Below are 25,932 nucleotides of genomic sequence, written 5' to 3'. Positions count from 1 at the left end.
TAAATCTATCATCTCATTTATTTTCTTTATGTCTTACCAACATTCTCAGTTCTCTTTTTCTCTTATTATTTTGCTACTTCTGGGATTATTATTATTACATTTTGTTAACTTCCTCTCTTTCAGTATTTTATTAAGACTGTAAATGCATCACAGAGGTTTAACTTACTGAAGTCCAATATAAACAAGTACTTTTACCACTTTCTGGACAGCGTGTATTAAGAATCTTAGGATATGAGCACCTGGGTGGCTCAGATGATTAAGCCTCTGCTTTCGGCTCAGGTCATGATCCCAGGGTCCTGGGATCAAGTCCCGCATCAGGCTCCCTGCTCAGCGGGGAGCCTGCTTCTCCCTCTTCCTCTGGTGCTCCCCCTGCTTGTGCTCTCTCTCTCTCTTTCTCTGTCAAATAAATAAATAAAATCTTAAAAAAAAAATCTTAGGATATGTTAATTCCATTTAATCCCCTCCCACTTTGTGGGTTTACTGTTGTCAAGTATCTTATTTCTAAAGATTCTTTGCCTACCTCAACCTGCTCTGTCCATTTTTGTCCATCTTTGCTCAAATGTCACTTCCTAAGAGAGCCTTGCCCACATCATCCTAATTCAGACCACCTCACGTCACCCCTTTCTTCTCCATTCCTTTGTTTTCTTTTGTTTCGTCACGGACTTACCACATGAAATGAAGTATTTGTTTGTTTTCTTTCTCATTAGAATGTAAGCTTCAGAAAGGCAGGGGCTGTCTGTCTTCTTCACCAGGACTTGGTCCAATAAATGTAGGTTGACTCACCAGCACAGGTCAGAGGTGCCCAGCAGAGACCACAGCTGCTAACTCTCAGCAGTGAAGAAAGCACAGGCCCATTGGCCATTGGAGAACTGCTGCAGACCACAAGTCAGTGATTTTAAATCGGGAAAACGTGGGTGGGATACTAGGATCCCTCCAGAAATAACACAGTGGGCACATTTCCTCTTTACATGTTTTCTGTTCATTCAACATTTCCTGAACACCTGTTCAAATCTGGGCACCAAGCTAGGTGCTGAGCACTGCGCTAGACTCCATGATATGCGTGGTAAGCAGCATTCTCTACAAAATCTCTTCATAGATCATCTTGGGAAACAAGGCCTGGCTGAAGAGAACATTGTAACAGAAAGAAACAGAGATTGTACTGCTGGTGAGGTGTTCTTGGAAGGAAGGAACTCAAGAGCTTTGATCCCAATACCTTAGGCCAGCTATGTTGAGACATGAGGCAGAAGGGTATCCACACATAAAGGTCCTGAGAACTGACCCAAGGAACTTCTAAATCCAGAGCTCCCTGCAGATACAGTGCCCTGTTTTCCTCATTGCTGACATTCAAGAACCAAAGGCTATCAGGCTTGGAAACTTGGACCAGGATACCGTCCAGAGAGCAGTTCAGATGCCGAGGTTTGGCTTGGAACCATATTAGCCTTTTTTTGTTTTTATGTCTTATTCGCCAGTCCCATCTGAAGACTTCTGCCATGTTCTATCCTTATATGGTTTTATGGTCACTGTTTTCTTCCCTTGTAAGCAGCTGGGCCCGACGTGGTATAAGGCTTGCCCATTTCTGAAATTTAAAAAAGGGAAAAGGTTATGCATTAATTCCTAGGTGTACTCACAGAATGGTTAATGGAAAAAAATCAGCATTTTTTTAAATAGTTGGGACAATCTTATCTTCACCTTTTTGGCTCTCAGCCTTTTCTCCAGCCTGACGGGTAGATGGGAAGGCAGCTGGGCCTACAATCAAGAGCGACCCCAGCAGCCAGGCCCTCTGTTTCATGGTCAGCCCTGGCTTCTGCCTGGGGATTGCCGTTGGCCTTTGCAGGCAGAGGACCTGCAGAGGAAGAACCAGCACAGCTGTGGAGAAGAGGAAGGCCTCAGGTGTGACATTAGTATCTCGTCCTGAGATCACAGACCTGAGATTACAGACCACCAGCCCCGAAGGACTCATATGAATGGTTGTGCTCATGCCATTAAGCAGCCAGTGATTCTAGTATTTCTACAAGTTTCTAGTATTTCCACAAGCACTGGTCTTACAGTGCCCTGCCGGTCCAAGCCACCAATCAGGGTTTGGTTTGGTTAGTTGGTCGGTTGGTTGGTTTTTTCCTAGACGCCATGTGAGCTATGTGGAGATTATCCCCCCAACCTCTGCCTCTTCAATGCCAGTCAGTGGAGGTAAGCCACCTGCAATGTTTGTTTGGGTGGCAGACGTAACTGAGTAGCCAGTAGGGATCAGGTCCTGGGCTGAGTGGAACGAGACAGGTGTCTGCACCTGCCCTTTTTCAGATACATCTGAGTCTTCATGATTTCTCTTAACCCTGAAAGCAACTCTTTAAGGTTTTCTGTTGGATATCCCAAAAAAACATGACAGTGGGTATTGTTTTAGAGCCCCTCCAGGTGCCAACATTATCTCAGCCCTTTTCCACCACATCCTCAAGTCCTTACAGCCCTGCAAAGTAGACGTTGTGACACCCATTTCACAGACTGAGAAGATAAGTCTCAAGCGGTTAAAGAAACTGACTCACAGGAAGTAGGTTGCAAAGCTAGGGTTCATATCCCACCCAATTCGACGACACTGTGCATCTTTAGAAACTGTTTACGTTGGTAACGACTTACATTATCATTTAATTCCCCAAACTATTAAGTTAAGGATGTTGGAACTGCTCCTCTTCCTCTCCATAAGCACTGGTACCATCAGGGCATCCAAATCTCTGGTTTAGCTTAGGCTGCCCCCTGTGTAAAGGGATCACACCCCATTCAGATCTTCTGTCTTCTTTCTGAGTCATCACTCCGTGTCAAAGTGACAGTCAGTTTTCTTCTCTATAATACTCTGTTCTCTTCACGGCAAGAGGTATAAAATACTGAGATCGTGACTTCAGCTAAGGGATGAATTTTCAATCCTTTAACTCGTCACCTTGAATGTTGACAGTGGTTAGGGATCGTGGCATCCACTTATATCACAGCCGAAAGTGGTTTCATTTGAATGTACTCGTTGACTATAATCAACGTGTCTCTTTGATGATTTAGCGGCATCATTATCATTATTGTGTATGTGTTATTGTGTATAAAAGTTCTATTATTAACAATGTGTATGTTTTTATAAATATATATATTACCATGAGAAGTGAAAACTGTCTATAGCCACCATTTATTCAGGGTCAACTCCGTACTTGGTACTGTACTTGATGCTTTACCCAGGCTCTGTGTATTAGTCAGTTCGAGTTGCTGTAGCAAAAGACCACAGACTCGGGGGCTGTCAGAAATTTATTTTCTCAAAGTTCTGGAGGCTAGAAGCCCAAGAGCAAGATTCTAGCCCATTCACTGTCTGGAGAGGACTTTTTCCTGGCTCACAGACTATATCCTTCTTGCCTCGTCCTCACATGGCAGAAAGAGAAGGAAAGTGAGCTCCCTCCTATCTCTTTTTATAAAGCTTCTAATTCTGTCAGGTGAGGGCCCCACCCTTATGACTTCATTTAACCTTAATTACATCGTCATAGGCCCTGTCTTCCAAGTCCAGACTCATTGGAGGTTAGGTCTTCAACAAATGAATTGGGGGTGAGGGGACACAGACATTCTGTCCATAGTATTATGTATACAGTCCTCACAAGAAACCCATTTTATAGTAAGTCTTCTTCATGGCAGAGACAGGGGTCAAACCAGGACTTGATTCTAAAATTCACACCTTTTCCCCCAGCTAGACCTCTTCCTTTAAAAAAAAGAAAAAAAGATTTGATTTATTTGACAGAACGAGAGAGCGCAAGCAGGGGGAGCAGAGGGAAAAGGGGAAGCAGGCTCCCCGCGGAGCAGAGAGCCTGATGCGGGACTTGATCCCAAGACCCTGGGATCATGACCCGAGGGAAAGGCAGAGACTTAACCCACTGAGCCACCCAGACACCCCTAGACCACTTCCTAAACTTAATTCACTGGCTCCTCTCAAGAAAATATGTAAATGAGAAGAATAGCTAAACTTGATTTATCAGTCATCTTATGCATAAGCTAGTTTGTTCTGTGCTGGCTTATTTTAAACGATGTACCTCAAGACAAATCAGTGTCACTTAGCCTTTGAACAAATAGATTATGAAGCAAAATGGAATGAAAAGTATTCAGTTTTAAATGCAGTCAAGTGCTTTAAAAATGAGTGCTTTTTTTTTAAATTGTCAGAAAGTTTTATTACCAAAGGTAATATTTAATTACCAAAGTTCTATTACCAAAGAATAACTTGAGGCTACAGGATTTAAGTGTAGAAAGGAAGAGTAACAGTTGAAAACACTATTAAATACGAACTTAAATGCAGTTGTATTTATTTAGAAAAGATATGTGTTAAGTATTTTAGATGTTTAGACATTTTAATGCAAAAGTAATATGTACATATTTTAAGCAACTCAAGCAATGGAGATATTTAAAAACTTATGTAAATATACATATGTTTTTAAACAAAAATGACTCTTGGACATCATATTATGCACTTGCTTTTTTCATGTTGCTGCACACAGATTTGCCTCATTCTGTGGACCAGTGGCTCAGAATTCCATAGTAAGGTTGGACCATCATTCACTTCACTATTTCCCTGTTGGTGGACACTTAGGTTGTTAACACAATCACAAAACAACATAGCATTGAGGATCTTTGCACTTCTTTTTTCTTTTTTTTTTTTTTAAGATTTTCTTTATTTATTAGAGAGAGAGAGGGAGAATGAGAGAGAGAGAGAGAGAGAGAGAGCATGAGAGGAGGAAGGTCAGAGGGAGAAGCAGACACCCTGCTGAGCAGGGAGCCCGATGCAGGACTCAATCCTGGGACTCTAGGATCATGACCTGAGCAGAAGGCAGTTGCTTAACCAGCTGAGCCACCCAGGTGCCCTACACTTCTCTTTTTCTACACATGGGCAGATAAATCGTGTAATTTCTCTGCAGGATAAATGCAATCACTGTGTCAAAAGCATGCATACTCAAGATGTTGACAGATAATGCCAAACTAAATTCATGATAAAGTTTCATATTTAACACTCCCAAAGACACATTCCACCTCAAGTGTGATGAAATAATGCCACAGTATTCAGTGCATTGCCTCCCTCTCCTTTGGTGACATTTGAGCGAAGCTTTAAAGGAACCGAGGGAGAGAGCCCTGATGTTCTGGAATGTGCTAGCAAAAACAGCAGCCCACTGAATTTACCTGTGGACTCCGTCCGGTGAGGTGCACTGACATTCATTCATTGAAATGGTAGCTCCTTTCTCCTTCTCATTCTTCCAGTTCACTCCACAAACATTTATCATTTCCTATGTGGAAAGCAAGATGATGGGATGACGGTTGTTCCAAAGGTGAGTCAGCCAAATAGGACCTTTCGCAGCTTCACGTGCTTCATCATTCTGTTTTTGGTAGGCAAGAATTTTGATTTGTTTTTAATTTACACATGACAAAATTCACTCCCTTTGGTACCCCGCTTTGCTTTTTCATTCAAACCTCAACTCAAACAAAAAAGATAAATTGTTGCTGTTGAATATGCCCTCTACTGTGATTTGAACGTTTATGTTTCCCCTAAATTCATAGGTTGAAATCCTAATGCCCAAGGTGATGGTATTAGGAGGTGGGGCCTTTGGAGTATTTAAACCATGAGGGTGGAACCTTCAGGAATGGGATCAGTGCTCTTAGAATAGAGACCCCACACAGAGTTCCCCAGCCCCTTCCACCAGGTGGGAACACAGGGAGAAATTTGTGACCTGGTGGGGAACCCTCACCTGATCATGCTGGCGCTCTGAGCTCAGACTTTGGGCTTCCAGAACTGTGTGAAATAAATTCTATATTACAAGCCACCCAGGCTACAGCATTTTGTTGTTATCAGCTGCGATGGACTAAGACATCCTTTGTCAGTGAATAAAAACAGCTAGCGTAGAGTTCTTTGGACCTCTGGCTGTACAAAAATTTAGGAGCCTTCCAATATGGAGAGTTTCCGACATCAAAGTTCTGTTCAATTTAACTTTTTTTTTTTTTTAAGTAAAATGTGGGTTACCGCTGTTTTTGTTTTGTTTTGTTTGACATAAGCATGATGTAGCCTTTGAATTTTATGCCTGCCTTTTCTGAACCTTTCTCCCCGCCAGAGCTGAGAATCTTCTCTAATCATTACATGTGACAACTTAAGACTTTTTTCATTACAACAAAGCAGAACGAATAAAAGGTGTAGTCTTCTGAGCTGAAACCGCACTACTAAGCTGATGCTCTGGAAAATGCTAATACTCAGTATATTAAAAGGACAGCCAGCTTCGCCTTCTTAATGCCCATTTGCCTGAATTTATGAGATATCATTCTTTTCAGTGGGGTATTTTTAAAATTATCCAGCTGAGAGTGAGTCCAATTTTTTTGTCACTAATTCATTAAAAATGCCAGTCATATCAACCAACTCAAGTGAGACCATCTGTCTTTCAGAAAACCTTAAATACTCAAAGAGCAAGTGGGACTGTATTCTTTGGACCTCAGCTGGGACCGATGCATTTAGAAAGGGCACAGCTTCCAAACCCAGGACGCCTAACCCCGCTCCACCTCCCCATTTCCTTACCTGCCCAGCAGCTGAACTGTTTGGGATCTTGGCTTGTCACTTGAGAAGGCCTCATGAGGTTGGCCTCCCAGAGCTGTTAAGGCCCTTAGGTTTAACATTCCTTTCCCTTTTTTGAACTTCTAGGGGTGTGTCATGGAGAATGGAAGCAACCCATTCACCCACTGAGAAAGAATTGAGAGTAATCTTAGTTTATGATTTCTGGTTTCAGTAGTGCCCCTGTTCTCAAATAAATATAAAACTGATCTGATCTTTGCTTAGAGAAAGATAAGGCAAAATCTTATAGGGTCATTTTTTAGGTAGAGTCATCTTTTTTAATACTTAGGGTAAGTGAATTTTTAAAAAATGTGTTTTCTAGAAAAGGGTCTACTGAGATTATTTGAAGACCTTAAAAATAGTTGGACAAAGAATGAAACGATGTGGTATTCATTCAGCCAACAAATAGTTACGAGTGTCCACCACATGCTAACAACTCTTCCAAGTGCTTAGGTACCTGCAGGGAACGAAATTAGCCCAAATCCCTGCCCTCTTGGAGCTGACCTTCTTGAAGGGAGGGCGGAGGGCAGATAATACCAAATAACTATGGAAATGATATAGTATGGGGGAGGATGCAGGTGTTATGGAGAAAAAATAATTAGGGAAGAAGGGGGGGAAATACATTGTCAAATTCTTAATGCAAGAGAGATGTGATTATGAGCTAACCATGGGAGACAAGTTATTTAAGGCCACTTTTCATAATCTGGATTGCATCTGAAGCCTTCTTTTTTGTTTCTTGAGATAACAAAAATGTCACTGTATGGAGATCCCCTCTTCTTTGAGTCTACCCACAGGACGATGTCTAGTATTCGTGCCAAGTCAAGTTAGGATGGTATAGCATTAAAATCTCAGCAGACTTCCTCGGTAAGAAGAACCCAGGTATGGCAAAGCCTACAGATACAGAATTGCTGTTTTTACTTTCCTTACAAAGAAGGTGACCTTAGTGGTGAGAAAATTTCACCCCAACTTATTTCCATGCCTGAATGAAGTGGGTACAAATAATAAATCTGGCATTGACTTCACAGAGGGATCCAGCAGGATGACAATCCCCCCTGGACTGTAGGTACAATACAGTCTTTCTGACAGGAAGGAAAAAATGCAAATGGACCCGGAGTGTTCATTTTAACTTTAAAGTTAATTGAAAATTATCCTTGGTGTCAATGAAAAGAAAGGCGCTATAGATCTGGTTGACTTTGCCTTGGGGTAAACAGATCAATTCTACAGGATAGATAGTATTCTGTAGAAGAGCTGGTAAACTGCAGATGAATTTCCCTAAATTAACCATCCGTGAATAATGCTATCCAGTGATTTTAAGTGAGTCATCTGCATGGCAAGTAGAGGATATTTAATGCTAACTGGTTTTATTAGCCGACGAGTCGGGTAACCCTTATATGAGAGCGCAATCACATTTTGCACTCTGTTCCGTTTGGAGAAGGCGACTGAGGGCTCTGAGCAGGGATCACAGCTTTCTCTTCCAACTCCCGTCCCATTTCTTGGGGGAGCGCTCTGCCTTCTGATTCCTGCTTGGAAGCAATACCCACACTGCCATTTATTTGCTTTCATATTCAAACAAAACAAGCCCAATAAACAAACACAATGGAAGTGAGAATAATGCACTAGTGACACAGGAAGATTTTACCATTGTTTATGGAATGAGGTTTTACCCTCTCGTTTTACCCTTTGGGTTGGATATAAGATACTCTTGAAGTTTTATTTTTGTGCAGGCAATTAGAACATTGTTACGGCAGCAAGGAAACTGCCAGTTGAAGGGAAGTGTAACCTTACACCATGTTTAATGTGAAAGGCTTGTCTGCATAATGGAAGGTCTTGCCAAGAGGTGACTCCAGGGAGATTGGTTTTTGAAGTCCTGTAAAGCTGGAGGCAGAAACCTTAAGCAGGACGCATAGGCCTTGACTCTGCTTTCTTTCCTCAGCGAGGATATGGCCTCCCTAGAGATGAGTTTGCTGCAAGAATCAAGAGATCACAGTGTTTGTAAATATTCCTTGCTGAGCAGAAGCACATACAGACCTGAAGCCTAAGTGTCTTCCTAATACCATTTAAGTCTGCATATAAAGAGCCAGCGCATAGCAAGAATTGGACTTTTCCCTCAAATCTGGCATAGCTCTACCCCAGAGAGGAATGTGAACAACTATGGGGTATCCTGGGAGTAGGAGAAAAACTCTCAATGGTATAATGCATCTAATGCTGAACGGTGGACCCATACCCGTTCAGTTCTGTGTCTTCTGGAATATGGAGAAGGTGTGCGGATAAGCTGCTTTCCCAAACTCTCACCGCTGAAATACCACGATCACAGTGGTCTTCACATGTATTTTTAATGCTATAATCTTCATTCATACACCGTCTCATTTTCTTGTGTATATTTCCCTTAAAATGACAAAAATTCATGGGCACATAATATAAAATGCTGCAAAAAATAAAAAAACGCAATGCTATGAAATGTATAAATGAAACCCTAGGAAGATAGCCTGTTTTGTAGACTGCCTCCAAATCGGAGAGCTTTTATCAAAACATTCAACAGAAATTGTACACATTTTGTCCTAAGCCAACATAGAGTAAAAATAAAATATTGAGCCAAATTCTCTTACCTAAACTCCTTGCTTATTCTGAAGGAGGCATGTCTGGATTAGCATTAGCTCCTTAAGCTACTAAAGAAACAACTGACTGAATTATATCAAATTAACGATATGTGTATGAAATAAACCATTTATCAGATGTACAATGTGCAAGGTCTACTCTAGGGCTTCTTAGCCTAGGCGTTATTGACATTTTGGGCTGGATACTTCTTTGCTGTAGGGTACTGTGCTAGGCACAGAAGGAGGTTCAATAGCATCCCTGACTTCTGTCCACTAGATGCCAATTGCGCCCCTCTACCTGTTAGCTGGAACAAATATGTCTCTAGACATCGCAAAAATGCTCTTGGGGTGCAGAGTCACCCACTGGTATATACTATAGTGGATAAAAATAATTACAGTTTAAGACAGAGGTTCTGAATGGTGCAGACTACAGCTTTGAGACTTCTGAAGGGGGTGGGAAATAGTTTCCAATGGGAAAGGTTGGGGAGGCTATAGGAAGAGTTTAGATTTGACTGGCTCTTGAAGTTTGTATAGGATTTTGATTAAACTGTGGCTTGGTTATTGGTTTATCTTTAATAGTATCTTTTCCAACTGGTGTTTATATTTGAAATATGCCCTATTGGTTTCAAAGCTGTTTAAATTTCTAAATATGCCAAAATTGTAATTTGTGCATGAATTAAAACTTGAGAGAATTTAAGTAATTTTCATTTTCTTTTTAAAACTAAGACTGAATTATTTCTGAACTTAATAATGTGGCTTTTTTGGAATTGGAGCATCTGGGGGTAATTGGATTGTGTATAAACGTGCTGTTCTCCATGTATAAATGCCACCCAGAAAAGCCACTTAGCATTATTTTACTGAAAAGGACGTGATAAAAAGGGCCTTGTATCAATAATGTTACCTTTTGGGAGGACTTCCTCCCAAGTCCCCTTACCAAAAAAAAGCAAAATGCATGTCAAGTTCTTTAGACTTTTTATCCTGTATCCAGTGCATCTTGTCCAAATCAAAATTGTGCTCAGTTGGCTTTCAAATATTTGTTGAATCTTCAGTGCAGATTTAACTTTGAAGGCATCACCTTTCTTAAAGGAAATGACTTGCTGAAAATTGTGTCATGTTTGAAAAGCAGATGTTATTGCATTCTGATGTATTGAAATGTCATTCTTTTCCTGGTAGCATGCCTCATTAAGTCTGATTGAACAGTAATCAGCCATGCACTTAACCAAGTGTGTGAGATTAATCATAAGTCTGTGTTCACCAAACTTTGGAGCTCTGAGTTATCCAAAACAGAAGTCTTCTGGGATGGCATGCTCTCAAATTCTTCTTCAAATGAATTATTATTCTCTTCCAGGTATAATAATTGTGTCACTATTAACATCACTGCATAACAAATTAAATTTTAGGATTATGGAGAAAGACGTGTTTAGATAAAAGTGTTACTATCCATGTACCACAAATCATATCATACCATGAGTTAGATTACTTCATAAATTAAAGACCTCTCAATAGCTTGATGCATTTAACCAATGTAAATTTATGAATTGCAAATATTCGTTATGGCAAAATATTCATATTATAAGAGATACATTGTACGGGACTCAGGCTCTAAGTTATCAGAAAGTGTTTGAAATAAGCTCTTTGTGTTTGTAGCTGTCCCAAAGTATGATGTGTAGAAGACTTTCCCAATTTTGAATTTTGCTTCAATGATTTTTCTCACTTTCACTCTGGCCCTGGACTTCTGTTATTTATTAACAGAAATTCTCTTGAAATTATCTTTCAAGGAGAATTCTATGAATAGGACAGTAAATGATCTGTCTCTATCTGATTCAGTTATACTGGAAGGCAAGGTAGTATCCCTAATATTTTTCAGGATCCCTTCTAGGGCTATAATCAGTCCCGAAGTCATATGGCAAAAATTGCGTGTTTCAGAGAACCTACGCTAACGTCACTATAATAAGATGAGAGATTCAGTTTATGGCTTTAGTTAGAGTTTAAGGGGAGGAAATTTTGGCTATAAATTAAATGGAAGGTGATAGAATGTTCGGAATGGAAACACCTGTTTTAAATACCATTTTTAATGGGGGTGGAGTGCCAGATGTTCTGTGGGCTCCTTCTTTTTTGCTGCATCTTATTTTTTCTTTGTCGTTAGCAAAAATATGAAATAAATTAAAACTCTTTCACATCTACGCAACAGAAATAAAAAGGGAGAACAAATGACATGACTGCTAGATAAAGCAGCACCTAAAATAATTGCCATAAGCAACTTGGAGATTTATTGTGAATTAGATTGCAGGAATGTGCGTGATGAATGTAGCATCTGTCATTTTAAAACAATATAGTAATTTATTTTAAAATGGATCTTTGTGCGCTCCTTAGATTGACAGGTCTTTAAATTTTGATGATAATTTTATCCCTACCACCCCCAAGCCCCAGTATTTTATGTGCCGTTTGCTTTGGGATTTTCCTTGAATTAAAAATTGAACAATCTTATTGCAGTGCAGAGAGGATTTCATTACTTTCAGAGGTGACCTTCCAGATTCTATTAGGACAAGAAAATAGCCTTTAACAATGTCACTCAAAACCTATCTTTCCATACTGGCTTCATCTCGTTCTAGCACCTTCAAATATTCCAGAAAGTCTTTCTTTGACACTTCTTCCCTCTGCCCTTCCTACCTGGAGTCAATAAGAGATACATGTTAAGGTTGTTTGGAAGTCTTCTTTATCGTTTTTGTATGGTTCTGCCACTTGCATTTTTGTTGCTCAACCCCTCAGGTTGAAAATTAGTACTTGAAGACAGAATTGAATATCCTATTTCTTTGTAACTGCCAAGAGAGTGGAATTCAGATCCCTGTACCTAATGGGCCTCTGATATTGTTCTGGTTCTTTCTGATGAAATATCCCATTATTCCTTTAAAGACTGTTTTGATTTATCATGCTGATTTATTTTTTGGCTGTTCATAAGAACTACAAATATTAATCAACTATTCTCAGCTTTCCTGTTGAAGATGTAATAGTGCCAAAGGAAGGAGAACTTCTATTCATTTTACTGTATACAAGTCATAATACTATTTTTTATTTTAAAGTGATATGAAAATATGTATCCAACCCAACATTCTCAGCTCAGCCCAATTTACTTCATATTTTTTTATTGTTTCAGTAGAATTTCTAATCTCATAAACTTTCTGAGGCAGTGTTCTTGACAGTGGTATTGGATTTCATCTGCTCCAGGATTCCTTAATCCAGTTTTTTTAAAAGATTTTATTTATTTAGGGGCACCTGGGTGGCTCAGTGGGTTAAAGCCTCTGCCTTTGGCTCAGGTCATGATCCCAGGATCCTGGGATCAAGCCCCACATTGGGCTCTCTGCTCAGCGGGGAGGCTGCTTCCTCTTCTCTCTGCCTGCCTCTCTGCCTACTTGTGATCTCTGTCTGTCAAATAAATAAATAAAATCTTTTAAAAAAGAAGATTTTATTTATTTATTTGACAGAGAGAGTAAGCACAAGGTGGGGGTAGGGTGGCCGGCAGGCAGAAGGAGAAGTAGGCTCCCCTCTGAGAAAGGAGCCCTATGTGGGGACTTGATTCCAGGACCCCGGAATGATGACCTGAGCTGAAAGCAGATGCTTAACTGACTGAGCCACCTAGGCATCCCAATCCAGTTTTTTTTAGCCTCAGTAAATCTATTTGCACCCACCTCCTACTCTGCTCGAAACTACTTAAATACTGTTTTCTATAACTTCCATTTAAAATTAAGCAATACCATGAAAATAACATGTACTAAAAATATAATAGCAGTTAATAGGTAGTTTCTGCTCTCAGGAGGGATTCTGTAACCAATGGAATATGAGAAATTTGAAAAAGCATCATAGAAAATAACTTTATGCTAGAAAGTGGAGAGGTAAAGGTATATAAAATGAGTTGAAGAAATGAGGTCTATTATCTGAAAAAGAGCAAGAAACCACACTGATTTGGTGACTGCTTTCAGTTATATAAAAAATAATGACCAGTGTTTTCCCCATGAATATACAGATAGAGAGATTTATTTTTTAAAAAAAGGAAATAAGCTTTAGATGGCAAAGATTAAGGTTAGATTGGATGAAAATATTCCCCCAAATGAAGGCTGTTATGTGTTAGAATGATTTATTTATAAGGACTGTAGAATTGTTTCATTAGGAAGTCATAAGAATGAGGAAGACACATAAGTGTCTGAAATGATGGGAACTAAATGATATTTTAAAGAGCCTCCTATTTTAATGGTTTTTAAGATTCCCTTCCATTTATTATTTAATTTCTTTATTAACTTCCCTGATTCTATCAGATTTATCATCATCTCATGATTAAAGGTTTTTTTAAACCTTCATTACAAAGGAAGGGAGAACATTTCCATGTTCAGTTATTTTTTTGGAATACATATTTTTGTTCCATTTTCTTCTTCTGTTGTTTTTCTTCTTTTATTGTTGTCACTCCAAGGCAAATCACTAGCTCCAAAATAAAGAAATAATCAGGATTGGCACAAGAACTCCTCTATCCTGTATCAACATAGGGTCAACATTTAAGAATGTTTATATATGGTAAAGGATGACTGTAGCTGAAATCCAGCAGAGATCATCTTGCTCTGGGTCTTCATGAACAGGCAGAATTGATGTGTTGATTTCAAAACAAACCAAGTGAGTTGCATTTTAAAAGTGAGGTTTTCGGAGTGGAAAATTTCTGGATTAGATGCTGTTTTTCAACCTGTGTGTTTATATGTGTGTTGTGAAAAATTCTTAATTCTTATCAATTTGACACAAGAGTGGTTTTACTTAAATTTATAAAATAGAATAGTTATCAAGAAATGAAGCTTGTAAGAAGATGGGTCAGAAATTAACATTTCTATATCACAGAACTACACACTCCAAGTCAGAATTAATGGGGCTTTGTATAAATGATTACTTGTATTGAGCATTATCTTTAGAAACTTAGAGAATCAAGTCAAGATAATATTAACATCATGGAGATATGTAGAAGCTTTTGGAGGAATCATAAGCACGCGCACACACATACACACACACACACACACACACACGCATGCATGCACCAACTACCATACATAAACAATTTGTTTCTGAACTATGGAAAGGAATCTGAGGTCACGAGTTTCCACTTAAATGTTGGCTACTGAGTTGAGTCAAGAATACATCAGATCCTCTTCCCCACACGGAGGTGGTTTGGTGTTTTGTAGGGGGTTTTCTGGTGTTTGTTTGTTTTAACATACAATATGTTCAGTATAAGGTATTTCCATACCTTTAAATCTTGTGAAGAGGCTCTAGCTTTATGGGGAACTCTTAAGCACCATGGACAGCTGCAGCTTTCTTCCTGCAGCTCTGTAGTTTTCCTAACACTGAGGGACCAGTGAAGAACATATTCAGGGCTCATAATCCACATGTTTACTGTGAAATTTCACTCTTGATTTTCAGACAAGGCAATCTCAGATGAGCACTTCCATTTTCAAAAGGGCCCTTCCCTTTATGTTGAACAGTTTGTGTACTGTCTTCTACAAGTTCTTTTGTAGTGTCTGCTAAATTATTGTAGATTCTCAGAAAAAGTCAAATTGATGTCCCCCAAATTAAACTCAGCCTCCTTCAGTTTTGTTTGGCACACACAGAGGTAGGAAATAGCAAGGCAATGGTTATTAAGATACAATATAGCAAGGCAAGAATTGCTCCTGTTGGTCTCAAAACTAGCAACATAACATCTACAGGTCTGTCTTCAGCCTACTTCATTCATTTGTGTTACCTCCCTGGTCCTTGTAGGAATTTTATTTTGTGAACTGTATCATAGCTCTCCAATAGAATTTTGAAAGACTTTAGAGTTGTCTCAAATAAAGACGAAGACCCTAAAAGATTGTGTGGCTTACTTAAAGTCATATAACATTCTATATGTTATATATATTGCTAAACTTTATTTCCAGGTGTGATGAACTCTATGATGTACATTAATGAAAACCCAGAGAGGGAATAATCCAGAAGGGTAGATAATAACATGAAACAAAACATTCTGGGTCTTTGAGATGAAGTTACATGACATTTGTTTAGGTTTGAAATCCATTTTACTTGGTCAGTGAACTTGCTCACTTCTTGTAAAAACTGAAGATTTTACTTAATCAAAAATGAAACTTTTCATAAATTCCTAAATTCAACCCAGGCTGATTCCTGTCTTTCTTTGCTCTGTTTTTCACTTTCTGGACCCTTTCTCTTCTGCCATTAGTTGGAGGTGGAGGGTTAAATGCAAATCCTCCTCATTTCTTAGTGTCAGCTCTTACCCTGTACAACAAAGGTCTTAGAACCAAGATGGTGAAGACGTCTTGAGAGCACTGAGCATCATCTAAGAGCATTGTTAAGAACTCAGATAAAACAACAACAAAAACAAACTTATGTAGAATAGTCTAGGTCAGATATGAAACAGAATAATAGTGTTTGTAGAGATTAGAACTGGATAACTAATCATCTACCAGGTTTCAAGATGGTTGCCATGCTTCTTTCCCCACTAATTTAGTCACAAGAGTGTTGTGATAGGACCCTTGAGGAATAGTGAGACTTTTCCTGACCCAAAGCACGATGCTGCTAACCAAGGAAAAGAGTATCTTGTGACTGTGAGCACCAGGATGAGAAACTATGCCTCAGAAAATGTCAAACAATAAAGTCTTAGCAGTACATGCCCAGAAGGAAGATTCATCAGGAATCCTGGCATTTGGGATATTATATGAAGTGGAGGTGGAAGGGAGCTGGTGAGACTCACTTTGCAGAGGACTTACTGCTTTCTGCCAATATTCTGTTTGACAGCTTGTTGCAGATGGGTTCCTCTTTCTCATACAAGTGAAATGTGTCAAGGGAAATGTGTCCCACTTTTCTCAGACCAGTTCTAAAATTTCAAAAGGCAAGGCTCCGGTATAAATTCAGAGAGAGTCATGAGGGAAATAAGTTGACACCAGACTTTAAAGTTCCAAAAGTTGAGGAGTGAAAATGGGTCATCTTTTAATGAGGTATTAGAAAGGCATTTCCACAGTGGGAAGTAATTGATTTGAGTATTTGAACATGCATGAGATTCATCTCCTGTTCATAGTGTTCAGTGTCCATGATATGGGGATCATAAGCCTGACTACCAAGAAGGGCCAGAGATACCAATGTAAGTAGCCCAGTGATGCTATCACAGTACTAAGTCACCCAGTTGTCATCACTCTCTTCATATATCCTGATCGTAACTTATGTGTGCGTTGTCTTTCTGTAAAGTTTTGAATTTTCAGGCAGTTGAGGCATCACAATACTAATTATTAGACCCTTTTATGTGAAAGTCAAATTCAGTATAATCATTGCAAGAAGCTTCAAATAGTTTTAGTCCTAGAAAAAGAGGAGATGCTGTAGAGAACGACTAAGAAAATAAATTAAAAGCCAAGTAAAAAATTCAGAATCTCAAGCAACATATTGGGCCCAGATCAGGTGAAGTAGATATTATATAACTATATTGTTTATCAGTTTGCTTTCAAATTTAAATGGATTTATATAGACTTCTATTTTTCTAGGCTCCTAAAAAAAAATCAAGTAGATTGTTGTTATTGTTGTTGCTATTGTTTTATTATTCTTAATGACTTCTGAGGCAAATATTTGGGTAGCATCTTTTTATTAAGTGCATTCATCCTCATGCTTTGAAAATTAGAAATCCTTATATTGTGTATATGACAATTCTTGGTTAATCAAAGAGGTAAGTTGACCTAACCATTGGGTTGGTTCTACTACCATTTCCAAATATACTGGAGTGTACTGGGCTATTTATGAGGCACCTTTCTCCCATGGAGCCTTAGTGTAGGTCTCTTTCTGATCTAACATTCCTATTTTTTTTTTTTTCTGAAAACGAGAACCAGTGAGTCAGCACGGTATGTTCAAGGTTGCAGAGAAATAGATGGCAAAGCTTAGAGCCCTTTGGCCTGTTTCCAGGGTGCTATTCATTAGCTCTTACCTTCTAATTCTGCCTCTACATTTTGTCAAATGATGTGAATGTACCTGGTGTCTCCGGAAAAGCTCTCACTGTTTCGGGCAAAGTGAACTGCAGTAGCTCATCCATTATGCAGAACTCAGATGTCCTATTACAAACAACTTCAAGCATCTGGAATAGCTCCAAACCAGGTTTGATGAGAGAGAGAGGAAGTGCTGGGGACAGATAAATGTGTGTTTGAAAGGACTCTTTGTCCAGACTTTGAGCAGACAAAAGTAACAATGGTAACCAAGAAGACTTAGAAACCTAGAGATTCTGTTGTATCATGGACTGACCAGACTGAAAGCATGAACACACAAGCATGAAGACATGACTGAAGCAAAAGAAAGAAGCTAATAGAAGCAGAGAATAGATGACAGACAACAGAGGGGTAGGAAAAGGAAGAGGCTGTTTGGATGAGAGGGATGATGGTGACTGTAAGATGTACTGTGAGAAGGGATCAACTCGAGAGGGCCAGCAGAAGCACTTATCAAAAAATTATTCTAGATCTCAGCAATCCCACAATACCTGATTGGCCCCAAAACAAGGATCAGACATCAGCCCTAGGATAACACTGCTGTCTACAGTAGGGAGGGTCATAGATCAGATAAGGATAAATCAGATCACACAGGGGTGTTACAGCATGTCAAGTTTACTGAAAGCCTTCAGACATGTCAGACATGTTCAATAGTGACTAATGACCATGAGGCCAGAGACCTTGTTCTGTCACTGGGACTCACACATTTCTGGTCATATAGTACCTCCTCAGGATGTATGCTGAATGAAATAATGAATAAGCCATCGTCATTGTCATTTGGTAGAGTCTTTGGCTGTAGAATAATGGAAATATGCAGTTGAAATTGGGAGTGAGCATGTTGTAGACCATACCCTAGAATATGGACTGGGAAAGGCCAAGGGGAATGAAAATAGGAAATGGAACCCAAGGGTACTTGAAATGAGCAAGCCTGGGAAACCTAGCCTGGACTGTTACTCATTTTTCTCTGTTGTATAACCCGGTTAGAAAGAGATACTCTTCATAAGCTTTCTGATTCTATGTTGTACATTCTGTTGATGTGTAAGCTGCTATGCTTGGCTGAATGGAAGTACCTCTTCTATTTGAGTATTTCTCAGTGAAAAGAGAAAACACTTTTCCCTTCCCCTCCCCCCACAATGACTTGCAACTCAAAACAATGTGAAAAGACATATTTTAAAGAACAACTTAGAAAAACAACAGATTCTCAGTTGGCTAAGGCACTGGGTATTTTCTGCTAGGTACTTTGATTTAGATTTTATAAATAGCCACCATCTAATGCAACTATATAAGAATTGTCAGCTGCTTATTCCTTTCATATAACTCACTTGTAAATAGTGCCCCCCCCACACACCTCGGAGTAACACATGGTAGTGTGCCTTGGTCACATTGGCCAGATTTGCTGTGGTCTGTGCCTGGTTTTAAACATAATGAGGACTGGTTGGGCAAAACCGCAGGGACTAGTCTTATAGACTTCTAAAAAATAAAAGCTTTGCCTTGTGGGGACAAAAGTCTTTAGAACAGAGCTTTCAGAGGAGTCTAGGCGCTGATTCCAGAGGACAGGCTAATGTGTAGAGGAATGAAGAATACTTCCTAAGAGGTTCCATCATTTTTTAGTACCTTCAGGTACTAAAGACAATTTCAAGTCTGAGTCTTACTTGAGGATACTTTAGGTAGCTCCAGCTAGGCAATTATGGCTCTAACCTTGAAGAGACAGGGTTACGATCTTCAATCATTTTCTTGCCTGCCCATGTAGCAACTGGGATATTATTTAGAAAGAAAATATGAGAAACATTTGATATGTTCTACAAGTACTGCACGAAACAGCCAAACTTATTGTCCAGTGAATGCATTTTGTAGACATCTAGAATCCTTTTCAAAGTCAAACGTTGGGGAATGCTTCAAGAAACATAGAGTCTGGTGTCAAATCTCTGGATGTGTTCATTTTCTGAAGATGCTAATAGAATTAGAGAAAATGAGGCACTTTATGAGGAGTTCTCCCCCCACTTCTTCTCACTTACACTTGTGGGCTAATAGTGAGGAATCCTCCTCCTCCACACAAGGGAAATAGCTGAGTGTTGTGAGTTGCCCAGAGGGCTGACTGAAGAGATCACAAACGTGCTTTACAAGGTTACTGAGAAGCTAATAAGACTGTAAAAAAGAACAAAGGTGTGTGTGTTGGGGGGGGGGTTGATCAAGAGAACCCCAGAAAGGAAAGGCTATGTTTAGTCCAGGATTCAGCAATCCCTTTTGGAAAAGGCAGGCTTTTTATATTTATGTTGTCATCATGGTTCTGGACATGCTGCACTTCACCTGTGAGAGAAGTAAGTCCCAGGACTCCTCTTGGGTCCTAACCTGAGACGTGAACCCACCCTTGCTTAATGCTTATGTGCAGTTTCACAAAAGAGCTCTTGTGCGTAAGGATGAGCATAGGTCATTAACATTTGCATGCATGGACACACACACATGCACACACGCATGCGTGCATGCACACAGACACAGATTTACAGATATTCTGTTTTAAAAGAGGGAAGTATTGTGGCATTGTATGTTTCAGAAAGATTTTAGTTAGTGAAAACTTGGAAAATATGAAAGAATTGCTTGATTGTTTAGAGTTCTACTTAATGTATTCAGAAGTTATTTCCTAGAGTTTCTCAGGAGATGGAGTGTTAGGGAACTACATTTAATACCTGGCTAGAATCAAGTTCTGTGAGAGTATTCTGATGCTTCTTATGGATCTACCAGGGGTCAGGAGATATCTTTTTTTTTTTTTAAGATTTTATTTATTTATTTGACAGAGAGAGAGATCACAAGTAGGCAGAGAGGCAGGCAGAGAGAGAGGGGGAACCAGGCTCCCTGCTGAGCAGAGAGCCTGATGTGGGGCTTGATCCCAAGACCCTGAGACCATGACCTGAGCCAAAGGCAGAGGCTTAACCCACTGAGCCACCCAGGCGTCCCAGGAGATATCTTTACCTCCTCCAGAATGTGCAATTTTTTTGGCACTTGTAATTTCTCTTGAATACTTGTACTTTCCAGAAGAAAGTCAGCATCTTAGAAATCAGTCCAATGTGTCTCAAGGAATTCAGAAGGAATGTAACAAATTTTCAAAAAAAAAAAATACATTCAATCTTACAATTAAGTAAGGACTTCAGTACATGAATAGACTTACTAGGACTGGAGACTAGGTAATACCCATTGAATTGATAGGCCTAGCATTAAGTAATGCTAATAAAAACCTCTTGGAAACACATTTTCAACTTACAGGTCTTTAATCAGGTACTTTTGTAATTTTGAGAATGCTTTTTGATCGATGGCAAGTACATATCGATGTTTATAACGGGTGAGAACTTAGTTTCTTGATATGAGATGACTAATTTTAGGTCTCAAAAGCCCATACTACCCATAAATGTGGTTGAAAAATACGTTTAGAATGTTTTATTTCTGCATTTAATGAATCCTTTTAGAGTAGGTGAGTAAAAGCGTGCCCATTATTAGAAAATTTCCTAAAACCTGTCAATTGTTATATGTAACCGTCAATACAGATTTCAGTAGCTACACAGAATTGAAGGCTTCCCATTGGTGGCATGTCTCCATTTCCCTAAAATGAGAACTTTCTTTTTTTTTTCTTCCAGCTATTTAAGGGGAACACTCCTTCCTTCCTTCATTCAACAATATTTTTGTAAAACATCTAGCATTATCTGGTTTCTAGGTGTTAGGGGTACAGCAAAACATTGAAGACAGACAATAAAGAACTATCTGGTACAATGTTAGCTGGTGACAAATACTATGAGGAAAGATAAAACAGAAAAAGGGGACAGAGAGAGAGGGGGGGTTTCTGTTTTGGCCTGGGTTTTAAAAAAGGTTCCCTAGAGGTAACATTTGAGTACAGAGCTCAATTAAGTGAGGGAGTGAATCACGCAGCTATCTAGGGCAATGATTCCTAACTGGGGGCGATTTGTCTGCTCATAGGACACTTGGCATCTGGAGATGTTTTTGCTTGTCACAACTTGGTCTGGGGGTGGGAAGGTGCTGTGGGCATCTGGAGACTAGAGGCCAGAGATGCTGTTAAACATCCTACAATACATGGGACAGCCCCCATAACAAAGAATTATTCAGCTCAAAATGCTCATAGCACTGAAGTTAAGAAACCTTCACCTAGCGCGAGAACATTCCAGGCTAAATTAATACACAACAGGACCCAAGATGGCAAGTTGTTTGGCACATTTGAGGAAAAACAGGGGTGATGTGTGGCTGGAACTCAGTGACAAAGCATGTTTACCAGGAAAAGAATTTGAAAGATAGCTCACATCCGGGTCCCATGGGATAACGTCAAGACCTCTGCTTCTGTGTTCTCTGCCCCTGCATCCTACTCTACTCAACTCCTGTTCCACAACTCTCCTAGGAGAAGCAGCCAGCTTTGCTAGCAGGTATCCTAGGAAGCTGAATCTGAGTTTTTGTGAAAGAAAAAGGTTTCATCTACTTGTTTACCTAAGGAGTGAGTTCTCCTCAGCTATGTTGTCCAGCAGAGGGGAATCTTCAATTTGGCTCTCCAAAGATCTGGAAGATCAGTCCACTGAAGTTCTAGAATGGAGCTTCCCAATATGGTAGTAACTAGTCGCATGTGGCTATTTGAATTTAAATTAATAGAAATAAAATAAAATTTAATTCAGTTCCTCAGACGTGCTAGCTACATTACCAACACTCAACAGCCACATGTTACTTTGGCCACTATCTTGGACAGCTCAGATATGGAGCATTTAATCATTGTTATATTGGAGAATTCTGTTCTCAAATAATTAAATATTAGTAATATAAGGAACCTTTGAATTGAGCACTGATTTTGTGTGTGTGTGTGTGAGCTATAAGGAAACTAGAACAAAGAAGGATTAACTGATATGCCCAAGGTAACTGTGTCAGTTAATATTTGCCCCATTAAAAAACCACCCCAAAACTTAGCATCTTTAAACAGAAATCATTTATTTAGTTTATAGCTCTATGGGTCAGAAGTTTGGTCTAGTCTTGGCATGGCAGTTCCAGTTTGGGCTGGGTTTGCTCATGACTGCTGTGTCAGCTACTGAGTTGGCTGGGAGTGATTGGTCTAGGCTATCCTCAGCCATGACCTCAGCCATGATGCTCTGCTCCACGTGTCTGTCATCTCTAGCAGACAACTGTGGTCTGGTGCACATGGTGCTGGTGGCAGGGATCATAAGAACAAGGCCATAACCCAGGTCTGCAACTCTCACATCATCGCTTCTGCTTCATTATAATGGCCAAAGCAAATCATCTCATGAGTCCACATTCAAGGAGTGGTGACATTGACTCTTGATGGAAGGAGCTGCAAAGAATTGTGGCCATTTTTTAAAACTTACTACCATCCCACATGTAATAAGTTGAAAGTTGGAATGCAAACCCAAGTCTGGTATGTCTAGTGGTGTTACTTTAAATTCCTCAGGGTTTTCCTGTCCTCTTTCTCTCACACCTTCCAAGTCCTGTTCCCTTAGCACTTATGTTTTTGACTTCCCATACATTTAGAAAATTAAAAACAAACAAACAAACAAGAGCCTTGGATGCTAACAAATGAGATACTCAATTAGTATTCAATTCATTCTCTCATATTACCTAATATAGGAAAATGACAGATAATTTTAAGTAAGTAATTAAAGAACAGAATTTATTTTATAAAATATACAGGAAGAATTTTGAAAAGCTCTTTCAAAACCTGGATGCAAATGGTAGCCAAAAAGTAATGATCTTAAAGCACCAGACTAATTTTGGAAATGGAGACACATTGAGGGCAATCAGAAAAAAGAAGCTGGAGCACAGGGGAGTCCCAGAGGCAGGACAGAATAGAAACATCAGGTCAGCTGCCATGGTGGGTGGAAGAAGATGGTCAAAGATGGTGAGCCCAGGTATACAATGCAGGTGTTGAGTGGACTCATTCAATATGGCTACAGTCCATGCTGTCTTGCGCTAGTTATCCTTTAAAAATTGTATTGAACATTCTCCTATGAAAATCTGAACAACCTTTCTTGAAAGTAGGTTGGCAGAACACACTAGAAGACTTTACAATGTTGCTACAGTTTTCTCAGAGTTTCCATTTCAAGGAGTTTATCTCCACAGATGCTCAGATATAATCTCAACAAGGAATGTCTATGAATGTTAATCACAATAATGGTTATTAATGTGAAAAATTAGTAGTAATCTAATTGAGAACAACAAAGCAATCAGTAAGTCATTATGCTAACCATTAAAAATTAAATTCTTAATATATCTTTTTCATTAAACAGCAAAATCTTTAGGCTACCAGGTTAAATGGGATAAAATGGTCAAATTTGTGTACATAGTTTATTCAAATTTTAAATAACTATTTTTTATGTTTTCTTTATTTTCTACAGTCAAGCATGAGTTGTTTTTACAATCAGAAAAAAAAGGGTTTTTAAAATTTATTGCATATAGCATAAAACATTTGGAAACCATTCACTTCTGAGCAGGGTTAGATTCAAATGCTATTGTCTTTGGGCAAAAGGCCAAAAATCAACAGAGGAATAAATAAATCCAAAGTAATTCATGAATTTATCTAAATCCTTCCTGCAGTACCTGTTAAGGATGATAAGTTGATAAGATGTTTTATTTGCTAAATAGAACTCTATTTAATTTTTTTAAAAAGCAAAAGGTATCTTAAATCAGCCTCTTTCAGAAATTTCCAGGACAGTTGTTTGTCATATAAATCAAGGACTAGAAGATATCCACCCTTTCTGAGGTGTCACGTATTTCAGTCACAAGCACTCCTTAGTCTTCTTAGATTTACCTATGAGTGAATCCTATTTTGCATTCAGGCTTTTCACTTTCATTGTAACATGTTTTTATTACTTGAAAAATGCTACGTAGTTAAAAAATCCAAACAGTAGGAAAATGGGCATGGTGACTTCCCAGACGTCCAGTATGCCTTTCTACCAGGGCTCTGTTCATTTCACTTCTCATAGATTCTTCGATCAGTAGTCTAGGATTATACAAGCATTTTTATATGCATAGACTCGCACCTCTTTTTTTCAACAAATGAGACTATATTACACACTGTGTTCTCCATTTGGGTTTTTTTTTCTAATTTATTTGGGAGATGATTTCATATTAGCACTATGGATCTCTCATTCTTCCTAAGAGCCATATAGAAACCTGGTCTTATGTCTTGAGCTTTAACTGGCCTCAGTCTCCTGGACCACTTCCTATGTTGCTCTTGCCCTGACCTTCCTCCAGGCTCTTCATGCTGAAACACCCAGTGACCTCTTGGAAGGTCAACACCCCAATATCGTTCAGGGGCATGATAAACCTTCTTTGGCTGTCTCCAGACCTCTTCGGATGGCGAGTAGGTGACTGCCAGGTTTGTGCTTGATTAGCTAGTGCATTTTCCTTAATCTTTTAAAAAATATTTTATTTATTTATTTTGGAGAGAGATAGCAGGATCAGGGTGGGGGGGCAAAGGGAGAGAGAGAATGCCAAGAAGACTCCCTGCTGAGGGCAGAGCCAACACGGCACTCGATCTCACGACCCTGAGATCATGACCAGAGCTGAAATCAAAATTCTCAGATGCTTAACCAACTGAGCCACCCAGGGGCCCTCCTTTAATTTTTTAAAGTAATGGTCCGTAGGGGATCCTGAAGTCCTTTCAGCGATGGAAACTTTTGAGCGTGGAGCTCCTGGTTCTCTGAGTCTAGTTGCGCATCTTTTCTCCTCACTGTTATTTTCCACATGCCCACACTGCAGCTTCTATTTTGCTTTTCTGCCCACACACCAGAGAGCTTGTTCTCAGCTCTGACTATTATTCAGTGGCTCTGTTTTCTAACTTTAAAAACTAGTTTCAAGAGCGAAGTATCTTCAGAATCGCAGATCGAGATCTCCTATTTCTACTTAGTACGCTGCGTGTCATGCGCTTCTCCGCCTTGAGTTAGGTGGCATCCTTAAATCCCAGATATTATCCTTATGTTGTACAGGAAATAGCTCTGATTTGAAAGGACAACAAATCTCAGATAAGGATCAGGCTCTTCAGTCGGTAGAGGTAACTCTCATAACTTTGTTGAGCCCTTGGGAGTGGATGCCTTTAAGATGTTCTTTAAATGCATATAGCAGTGGCTCTCACATTTTGGGGTCTCAGTCCCTCTTTACACTCTTAAAAATTGGTGAGGACCCAAAGAGCTTTCGTTGATTTTCTGTATTGCTATCTTTAACTATCTTCAAAATTAAATCTGAGAAAACTTGAAAGCTCAAGACAATCTGAGCCCATATAATGTTAGCCATGACAGCAAATGCATCACGACCAACATACAGCCTTTGGAAAATTCCATTGTATGCTTTGAGAAAATGAGAGTGAAAAAGGCAAGCATTAATATTCCATTAATATGGAATAGTTTTGACAGCGCAGCCCCCCTAACGGGAAACGCAGTGGCCCTCAAAGATCCCTAGACCTCACTTGGAGAACTGCTAGCCTGTTGTACAAACCTGAAACAATTACTTTTTAAGGAGAGTGTGACCAGGAAATTCTTTTTCTATTGCTACTGAGTATTATGTGACCAGGAAATTCTTTTTCTATTGCTACTGAGTTAATCTTCCCTTGGCCCGAAGTAGCCAGTAGATCTCTATGGAGAGGGCAGGAAGGGAAAAAAAACAGCATTTATTAAGTATATTCTCACTGCTTCTTCCATCATCCCCCACTTCCAATTAATCC

General features: G+C 39.4%; 1 protein-coding gene across 1 annotated transcript in view; it reads left to right on the top strand.

The window, feature by feature from the left end:
* Window positions 1-25,932, top strand: part of SLC24A2 (solute carrier family 24 member 2) — a 239,438-nt gene that overhangs the window by 42,941 nt on the left and 170,565 nt on the right.

The sequence above is a fragment of the Martes martes genome (assembly GCF_963455335.1).
Source record: "Martes martes genome assembly, chromosome: 12".
Classification (NCBI taxonomy): Eukaryota; Metazoa; Chordata; class Mammalia; order Carnivora; family Mustelidae; genus Martes; species Martes martes.
The sequence above is the reverse complement of the archived record's forward strand: the minus strand, read 5'-3'. Positions and strand labels throughout refer to the sequence as shown.